We start from the raw sequence: 10,655 nt of genomic DNA, 5'->3' as shown, positions 1-10,655 counted from the left end.
TCCTATTTATTTATTTATTTTTGGACCTGAGATTTTTGCCTTTTTCTTCTTGATTTTTTTTAAATGAATCACTGATAGGATTTCAACACCTAACTCTCTGGTTACATATGCTGCAAGTAATTTTCCATGACTTGTTACCCCCACCCTTTAAATTTATTTATTTATCTTCCTCTTATAAATTTTTCATTTTCTCCTAGTGGAATTTGTCACTTCTACCCTTACATGCTGGTAAATTTAGAAGGGTCTGACCTCTTTCCAACAGAATAAATGTTGTCCAGTACTTTTTATCTTATCTTACATAGTCACATTTAACTTCTAAATCTTTAATCCGTCCTGTTTCTCCTTACCTTGGCCAACCCCAGCACATCTTGATTTCTAAACCAGATCTCAGACTCCTTGAGACATCCTCCGTGGGGACATTGGTCCCAGGACATTGACCCGTTTATTATTATATCTTGGAATGTTACGTGGATTCCCCAGGAGCAGTGCACCAAGAGACAAAATAGGGGGGCCATTCCAAGCTCTTTCATAAACGAGGTAACCCTTTACCCCCGCTTTCCATCTGAAATATGAAACACTTGTGCCATGGAAGGCCAGCAAGACAAAAGCCCCGCTTCCCGCCCTCGCTTCTCTCAAGCGGACCGCTGTGGGGCGGGCGGTGGCGGTGGAGGGGAAAGCTTGCCAAGAACTCATTTCGATGTGAAAGACCTTTTCGGGGATTTATTTGTTCCAAGCATCCTTTAAACGTTTTAAATACAGTCCAATGAAGTGTTTTGAGCACGATTTCAATGCCAATTGTTTTCCGCCCTTGAGGATGGCGCCGCGCTTCAATAGGCAGTGCTGGTTTCAGCAGGGCTGGGATTTTACACGCTCACCAACCCGTTCTTCCTCTGCTTTGGTCTTTGCCTAAGTACAGTGGCTGAAACCATTGCTCACAAAACGAAGCAATTAGCAAATTTCCAGATACACTCCAGGAGAAACTCAGCAGCCCATAGCCACAGCAATCACTTTGGTGCGTGCAGGACCTTCACACATCCTAGCCAGTCAGTCAGGGCCTGTGAAATAAATGAGGGCAAGTGTGCATGGGACCCAGGACAACAGAATAGCTATTGATTCCACGAGGAACAAAGTGGCGGGGGGTGCACTGCAAACTCTTTTACAGGAGAAGTGAGGCCTTTAAAGTCACAACTTCAGTCATCTGCTCATTCAGTTCGTAGCGTTCGGTGTGTGTTCCACAAAACATTAGCCCTGGGAAATGCAGAGCAAAAGCATAATAAAAAGTCAAGTCTTGGATCCACTAAATACTTTCTTCCATCTTAAGAGATTCATAGAGCTGGGGATGATGTAGAGAGACCCCCAGATTCCTGATTCAGGGAGATGGCTCAGCGGTTAAAGGTGCTTGCTTATAAAACCTGCCTGCTTGGTTTTAATTCCCCAGCCACCAATGCGCAGCTGGACAGGCATTCCATTGGCAGTGGCAAAACATGCTGGCATTACCTACCATCCACACACACACGCACACTCACATGCAAATAAATAAATACCAATTTAAAAAAGAGATTTATTATGAACATTTATCTGCACATTAAAGCCCCTGTTTCTTTCTGCATCCTAGAAACATGTTTTAAGTTAATTAACTCCATAAGGGTAAAAGTAAGCTCTATTGTGGTCATTAATGTGTCCCAGGAGGTCCACGGAGGACTCGTAGATATTTATTGAATGAGTGAATGTATTAGTTATCCATTACCATGTATCCAAAAGTAGAGGGCTTTAAAACAGCAAACATTTATTATCTCACAGTGATGGACTACATCATAAGGGTATTGGCTAAGTTAAAGCTTCTTCAAGCCTTGCTTGAGTGGTCACTTCCATGGCTGTTGGCTGGAAACTTTGTCTTCTTGTTAAATGGAAAGTCCCGTAGATAGTGAGTTTCCCTCAGGGCAAAAGAGAAGGCACCCAAAAGACAGAAGCCACAGTCTTTCCCTTGCCTAATCTCAGAATTGCCACCCCATCACTGCAGACACAGTCTGCCTGTTAGAAGTGAGTCCATAAACACAAGCCCTACACACACTCAGAGAAAGGGCAGGGTAGAAAAGGAAATGTGACGAGAGATGGGGATCATGACCAGCTGCAAGGATGCTTTTCAAAGAATGACTAAATAGATTCAGCATGTTCTGTAATAAACCGATCCTAACCTCTCTTTTTAAAGTATTTATTTCTTTGTTTGAGAGAGAGAGGAAGGAAGAGAGAGAATGGGCACACCAGGACTTCTAACCACTGCAAACAAACTCCAGATCCATGTGGTACGTAAGCATCTGGCTTACGTGGTGGGAACTGGAGAACTGAATCTGGGTCGTTAGGATTCACAGGCAAGTGCTCTAACTGCTAAGCCATCTCTCTAACACTTAACTTCTTTTTTTCAATGGCTTTTAATCTATAGAACATTTTAGAAAACATAAAGCGTGAGTATATATGAAGTGCTATGTTCTAGGACCCAAGAATGAATAAGATATGATTTCTTTAGTAATGCATACTTTTTCAAGAAAACAAATACCCTTGGGATACCTTACTCCTGGAAGAGATCAGGTGTCATCTCTTTAAGAATACACCACTTTGGGGCTGGATAGATGGCTTAGCAGTTAAGGTGCTGGCGCGCAAAGCCAAAGGACCCAGGTTCTATTCCTCAGGACCCACATAAGCATAAGGTGGCACATGCATCTGGAGTTTGTTTGCAGTGGCTGGAAGCTCTGGAATGCCCATTATCTCTCTCTCTCTCTCCCTCTCTGTCTCTTTCTCTCTCTCAAGTAAATAAACAAATTAAATTAAACATTTTTTAAAAAAGGATACACCACTTTGGCAGAAGCCCACTGTGTTGATGTGCAGTGCAGACGTCCACTGAAGAGGAAGAGGAAAGATTTGCTCATCGCTGTGATCTTCAGATTGGCTGGTATGTGCCCATTTTCATTGCTTCCTCACGAGTCACTGAGCTTGACCTGACACGGTCAGGGAGGTGGTATTGGAAGTCGGAGACATCCAATGTGATCACAGACATCAGCATCCTCTTTGGAGCACTTAGTAGAATCAAATGCCCACATCCTCTAAGGAAGTAGGCATGGTCATGGACCTTGTTTTCATTAGTGAAGCCTGACGAAGGAGTGGCACGTGTCACACCAGGAAGAAATGTTAAAGAACTAGTGTGCAAAAAGCCTGATGGTTTTCCCTTTTCTAGTCTCTGAGATCATGGAACATTAGTTGAGGGAGACTCTTTATTAGCCTGGAACTTTGAGCAACTCTGAGGAAGGCAAAGGTAATAGGAGACATGATTGGTAATGAGAAATTAACCTTTGCATTTAAAACATGGAGATGTTGGGGCTATTTGTTACTGCAGCATAACCTAGCTGACACGGTAGCCCAACAGTGAACATCAGCTACACCCTGCCCAACAGTGGTAGGCCGAACATCCTATAGTGGTGTTGGCAGTGGTGGTAACTTAATTAACCATGACTTTATTTCCAATTTTGCTGTGTAACTAACTTCTCCTGGCTCTTGTCTATGTTATGAAGTTGTTTGGGAACTATATCTCCTTCCAGTAAATCCTTTCCTTGCTTAAATCTCTCAAGGTAGGCTTCTGTTGCTTACAATAGAAAAATAAAATAACCTTGCCAAGTATCAATTCTTTTTCACCCAACAGAAATCTGTTAATCCTGCTACGCTCATTATTGTCCCAACTGCAGGCATATTGAATATTGGATCTCAATAATGAATAAGATACACTCTGTAACCTCAAGTAATTTGCAATGTCATTAAACAAATGATATGCACATAAATGAAGCTCATACATGAAATTAAACAATGAAGGTACCTGGGTGTATTCTTCACCTAGAAGCTTTCAGGAAAGACAGTACAGATAAAAGCAAATAGGGTTTATATGTTAATTCCTCACTCACCTGTAATCTCAACACTGGGGAGGTAGAGATGGGTGGATCTCTGAGCCAGTCTAGCTTTGTCTGAAGAAAAGTGCATAGCTCTAATAAATGACACCTGAGGTTGGCCTCTGCCCCCCCCACACACACACACGGGTGCAACATGCACACACACACGTGCATCTGCACTCACAAACACCCACGCACACAAGCACTCAAAAAAATCCTTGCCACAAAATGAAGTACCAGGGTCGTCTTATAGGATTGTTTACAGACTTGAATAGCTGCCATGTCACTAGTCTTTAGGAGACATATCATGACTAGAATATACAGGAACCTGTGTGTGTGCATAAGCTCCCCAAAATTCACTTCTCTTACTCATTTCATTTCTTGAGTCAGATGGAAACCCTTGTGTGGCATTCACTACAGGTTGCACATACTGCTAGGGGCTGAGGCTCAGTCACGAACCTGGTGAGGAGTCAAGTTCAGGAAGTTGAATTATTCCACAGAAGATGTGTAAGCTGACAGTTGGTGAAAAGCAGCAGTTTTGTCCTTTGTACGTTTTTATGTCCTGGGGGCTCCCCAAGTTCTACTTCTATGCCTCTGGCTGAGGCCAGTGTAGTCAGTCACCTCCCCACTCGGCACTTTGCCTTTCTCCATCCTATTGTGACCATGAGTTTCTTTGTGATGGAACTGTGTCCTGATGTGAGATGACATTCTCCGACTGCTCCTGGAGCTGCAGTGGCTGTGACATTCCGTCATGGCCAAAGATGGAGGAAGAAGTGTGTTGGGCATGCGTGGAAAGTTTCCTTTCCTGGTGTGGGTGAGACCTTTCGTCTTTTACAACCTGGAACACTAAAGTGAGACCAGAGGGGAAGTAAGCCTCTTGTGCTTGTGAGGACCATTGGGGACAAAGAATACCACTTACAGAAAAGCAGGGGGAGGGCTGGAGAGATGGCTTAGTGGTTAAGCGCTTGCCTGTGAAGCCTAAGGACCCCTTAGTGAGACTCGGTTCCCCAGGTCCCATGTTAGCCAGATGCACAAGGGGGCGCACGTGTCTGGAGTTTGTTTGCAGTGGCTGGAGGCCTTGGCATGCCCATTCTCTCTCTCTCTCTCTGTCGCTCTCAAATAAATAAATAAATAAAAATAAAAATGCAAAAAAGAAAAGCAGGAAGGAACCAGAAGACTGATGGCACTGTGAAACCCTCTTCTGGCTCAATTGTCACCACTGTTTGAGTTCTCTGTGGTGCCGGAAAATTCTACACCTTTAATATCATATTCATCCATCTTATAAATAATGAAACCCTACTGTGCACAAGCAGGCCTTAGGGAAATGGCCGAGAGCAAAAAATAAATAAATAAAATAAAAAGACAAGTTACTTGTGGTGAGTGGAGTATAAAAGTGATACGTAAAATGTTTGTTGTCCATGTGATTTGTCCAAGTGAACAAAAATGAGACAGGGCCTGAAAGGTGACAATAACCAACGCAAGAATCATGTAGGTCAGTGGTGAGTAGGCTTTTTCTATTAAAAAAGATGATAGCATGGTGGCGCACGCCTTTAATCCCAGCACTCGGGAGGCAGAGGTAGGAGGATTGCTGTGAGTTCGAGGCCGCCCTGAGACTACATAGTGAATTCCAGGTCAGCCTGAGCCAGAGTGAGACCCTACCTTGAAAAACCAAAAAAAAAAAAAAAAAAAAAAAAAGATGATAGCAAAGACAGTAGCAAACATTTTAGCACTTGTAAGACACATGGCTTGGGTTGCTCCTACAAACTTTTCCATTGTCACCCCCCCCAAAAAAAAGCAGCCCTAGATTATATGTATCCAAATGCACATGGCTGTGTGCCCAAACTTTACCTGCAGGAGAGGATGTGCTGCAGGGTCATAGTTGGGAGAACTACTAAGGTTCGAGAATGCCTTAAGTGTCTTACCTTAGGACTCCTGTTTCAAACCCTTGGCGAGGCGATTTTGAGAGGTAGCGTGAAGCCTTGAGAGATGGGCCTCGTTCACGGTAATTAGTTCACTGAAGGAGCTACTCTTGGTAGAGATAAATGTAGTTCTTGTAGACTCTCATTACTTCTCACAAGAAGGCTGTTACAAAAGAGCGTGCCTGGGCCCCCTCTAGTCCCACCGGCTCCCCATCTTCCCATGAGCTTCTCCCACATGCACTCCTGATGCCATCTGCAGGCCATGCAGTCAGGCCCCTCCCCAGAACCAGGATCACGCTGTCTGGACTTGCAGCTTCCACAGCTGTGAGTTAAATACACCTCCCTTCCTTATAAGATATCCCACTTTGGTGTGGATGTGTGTGTATATATGTTCACACGTGCATGAGTGTGCATGTGTGGAAGCCAGTGGTCAATGTCAGGTGTCTTCCTCAATGATCTTCCACATTATTTTCTGAGGCAGGGTCTCATTGGATCTGGAGCTCACTTCTTGGCTAGCTGTTAAGTCCTGGGAGCCCTCCTGTCTTTGTCTCCCCAGCACTGGGCTTACAGGCATGTGTCACCATATCTGGCATTACACATGACAGCTGGGGACCCACACTCATGTTCTTATGTTGCAGGGAAAGTACTTTTCCCACCGAGCCACTCCCCAGCCCCAGCTCCAATGGTTGTAGTGATGGAAAGTGGACCAATATGATGCAGATCTTGGAGGTCAGTAAAAAAACAAAACAAAACAAAACTATGGAATTTTCTAGAAGTAATTGGTTAGCTTTTCTGAAGGACTTGAGTATTGTGACATGATATGAATTGCATTTTAACAGGATTGCTTTGTGTAGCGGGAAGAGGACAGGAAAGAGACAAAGGAACAAAAGTAAAAAATCAAGAAGAGAAGTTGAGAGGCTATTGCAGGTAACCAGGCTCATGCCACACGAAATATTCCATTGGCTTCCAAATCACTAAAAGTGTATGACATTATTACTCAGATGATTAATTCAAACCATCCCAGCTCATGCATACTTAATGACACCCACCTCCTTCCAATCCAAGAGGACCTCAGATGCTTTTCAACCTGATTTACCTAGCAGAACATGAAGAACTCTTCATCTAATTGAAACAGTGGGGGGAGATGTTAAATAGGCAACATGCAATTAGCCAAATGAGAACAGACACAGGGACACCAAGACTCCCATCCCCACAAAAATAACCTACAAAAGCAGCTCAGGCCCAAGTTCAAGTGACTGGCAGAATAAAAACTTAAAAGACTTGGCTTTCTAGCAGAATAAGTTCATCCCCCCTACCGAGAGTGCGCAGCCATGGGGTGATGGATTCCTCCCTCCTGCTGCGGGGATGATGCTGGCCTTGGGCTGAGGAAGGACCTCAGAGGGGAGCAGCTCAGTCTTTCTCAGGGCTGGCACACGTAGAGAGGTGCCATGGCCGTCTGTTGGTAGGAGGACTTTGTGGAAGAGAGAGTGCGGTGGGGTGAGAGGTGGACAGACTTTTGTCACTTTGTCATCACAACTTTTTACTTCCTCCGCTAGAGGAACCCTTGCTTTTATGCTTCCTGCCCCAATGAGCAAATTCTTTCCAGCCTCAATCTAGGCTCAGGAATAGATTTTTATTGGCTCGGGCCAATCGTCGATTTCCTACTCCCTTGGGACAGTATGACGGCCACGAGGTAGAGCCTCTCAGATGTCCTGCAGGGAGTGTAACTAGATACCAGCCACCACCGCCCCTCGCCTCGGCTCCAGAACCTGTTACTGCCGCCTGACTTGCCCGCTCAAGCATGGCAGAAATGAGAGGTTCTTCTGAGGGCACGGGGGTGAACAAACGCTTGGGTTGGAGAACTCACTTGCTTCAGGAAAAAATGGTGGGGAATTAAAGAAGAAATTCAGGAAACTTTGGTCATGATGCGAAATGGTACATCCCGGGAGGGAGAGCAGCACTTAATCCCATCCGAAGCATTGTGGATGGCTTTGCCAGAGATCACTGCGGGGTACAAGGAGAACCTCACAGGATCCAGTGCAAGCCCCGGGTCATGGGGCCTCACAACATGTGAACGCCTGCGGCCTGAGCTGACGTATGCTTTAGCCCCCAAACTGGTCCCTTTGTGGCTGTCAGCTAAGAATAGTCTATGACATATATCGAGCCCAATATTATGCCAGGCACTATGTCAGCACTCTTCGTAGATGACTTTTTATTGAATCCCCATAGCAAATTTGGCATAGAAAAATTATTAATCCCCATTTACAGAAGAGAAATCAAAGCTCAGGAAAAGTTAAGTAACTTGCTGAACACACACAGCTGTGAAGTTATGAGGATGGGATCAAATCTCAATATCTTGAACCTAGAGCCAATTTTTTCATGCCTTCTTTTCTCCGTCTTCAAGCCTCTCTAATTTCCCCCAATTTTTTTAAATATAAAAGGACAGATAGTAAGTTTTGTAGCTTTCTGAATAGTCCTTGTCACAACTGCTCACTCCACTCTGCTGTAGATAACACATAGGTGAGTGGCTATGTTCCAATAAAGCATTGCTTATAATAACAAGCAGATGGCTGGGGATGTAGTTCAGTTGATAGAGTAGAAGCTTAGCAATGCGTGATGCCCTGGGTTTGAGCCTCAGCAGTGCATAAACTGGCAATAGTGGTGCTTGCCTGTCATACAGATCTGAAATTCAAAGTCATCATAGACCGTCTTGCAGTCTGGTTCACATTGCTGGTAGAAATCACCCAACCAAGAGTAGCTTCTGGGAAAAAGAGGTTTATTTTGGCTTACAGGCTCGAGGGGAAGCTTCACAATGACAGGGGAAATGATGGCATGAGCAGAGGGTAGACATCACTCCCTGGCCAACATAAGATGGACCACAGCAACAGAAGGGTGTGCCAAACACTGGCATGGGGAAACTGGCTATAAAGCCCATAAGCCCGCCCCCAACGATACACTCCCTCCAGGAGGCATTAATTCCCAAATCTCCATCAGCTGGGAACCTAGCACTCAGAACACCTAAGTTTATGGGGGACACCTGAATCAAACCACCACAGACCGCATAGTAAGTTTGAGGCCAGCCTGGAAGATGTGCTCTATCTGGAAAGAAAGCAGAACAACAAACACAATAAACAGGCAGTGGACCCGACTTGGCTTGCGGGCCATTGCTTGCCAACCAGCGCACTACAGCATCTCCCATTTCACATTAGCCCTCTCCTATCGATGCTATCACTCCTGCTACCCCCAAGCCCATCCTGAGTGAGGTGCAGCATCGAGGGGACTCTAGTCCCATGGAGACAGCAGAGTATGGCTTACCAGGACACTATTGACACCTTAACTTTGTCAGCTCACTATAATAGACCCCTTCTCACCCCTGAGTGAACCCCTATCCATGGTACTGTATGATATTCCATTAATATTAGCATATAAATATAGACATGTATAGTGATGGTTTTATAGATAACTACATATATATATGTATATATATATGTATACACATACACACACACACACACACACACACACACACACACACATATATATATACATATATATGTAGAGAGAGAGAGGCACTCTTCCACTGAGCCAAATTCTCAACCCCCATGACAATCTTGATTGTGAACTTGACTGGATCCAGACGTAGGACATCCTATGACATTAAAAAAAAAAAATCACATGTCTGGGTGTGTCTTTGAGGGATTTTGTAGAAACAATTATATCATGATGGCTCTGCCCTAATCAAAAGTTTAATCTACTGATGAATTCAAATTACTTATTTTTATTTTATATTTTTATTGACAATTTCCATAATTGTAAACAATAACCCATGCTAATTCCTGCCCTCACCGCCCCCCCCTTTCCCTGAGCAGTGGTAGATCCATGGAGGGCAGAGCCTGGCTAAAGCACATAGTTACTCGTAGCATGCCTTTGAAGGACGCTTCTTGGCTTTAGCCCCTCTGTTACTCTTCTTTACTTCCTAGCTGCCTTGAGGTGAGTAGATTTCCTCACTATGCCTTTCCTTCAAGCCAACTATGCACTGAGACCTCTGAAACTATGAGCCGAAATAGCTTGTTCCTCTATTAAACTGTTTCTCTGAGGCATTTGGCACAGCAATGATCTTCCAACTTTGCATAAGGAAAATATCTTAGCAATTCTTTTCCCTCCTACTTTCTTCCTCATGTCAGGTGGCACTGAAATGGGTGTGGGAATTTCAAGATCTGGCCAAAGGGGAACTTGAGTGTAAGGAAACATCTAGTATTGGTCTAGTAGGAGTATTGATGGATTCAGTCAGTTGTTTATGGCCAGGCCTATTGCTTGCTGCCCTAGTATGAGGATGGTTTCTGGAACATTCTTTCAGATCACTTAGATGTTACCCCATTATCACTAGCCCTGAAGGTGTGGGGCTGAGAAACCCAGACTTTAAGGTGCTATGACTCTGTCCTACAGTACCTGGTCCTAGAAAGGAAGGAAAGGAATAAGACAAGGTTTGAGCTATAGGAGGATAGAACCCTATTCTGGAAGATTCTTTTTAATATTTTAATTAATTAATTAATTTGTAAGCAGAGAGGGAGATTGAGAAAGAGAAAAAGAGAAAGAATGGGTGTGCCGAGGCCTCCAGCCACTGCAAATGAGCTCTAGATGCATGCACTACTATACCTATCTGGCTTTACATGGGTACTGAGGAATCTTACCTGGGACATTAGGCTTTGCAGGAAATCATTTTAGCTGCTGAGCCATCTCTCCAGCCCATGGAAGATTATTTACATTAGTCACGTGTAACTCTAGGTGGATGATGCTATTCTCA

This window comes from Jaculus jaculus, chromosome 6 (genome assembly GCF_020740685.1).
Source record: "Jaculus jaculus isolate mJacJac1 chromosome 6, mJacJac1.mat.Y.cur, whole genome shotgun sequence".
Classification (NCBI taxonomy): Eukaryota; Metazoa; Chordata; class Mammalia; order Rodentia; family Dipodidae; genus Jaculus; species Jaculus jaculus.
The sequence above is the reverse complement of the archived record's forward strand: the minus strand, read 5'-3'. Positions refer to the sequence as shown.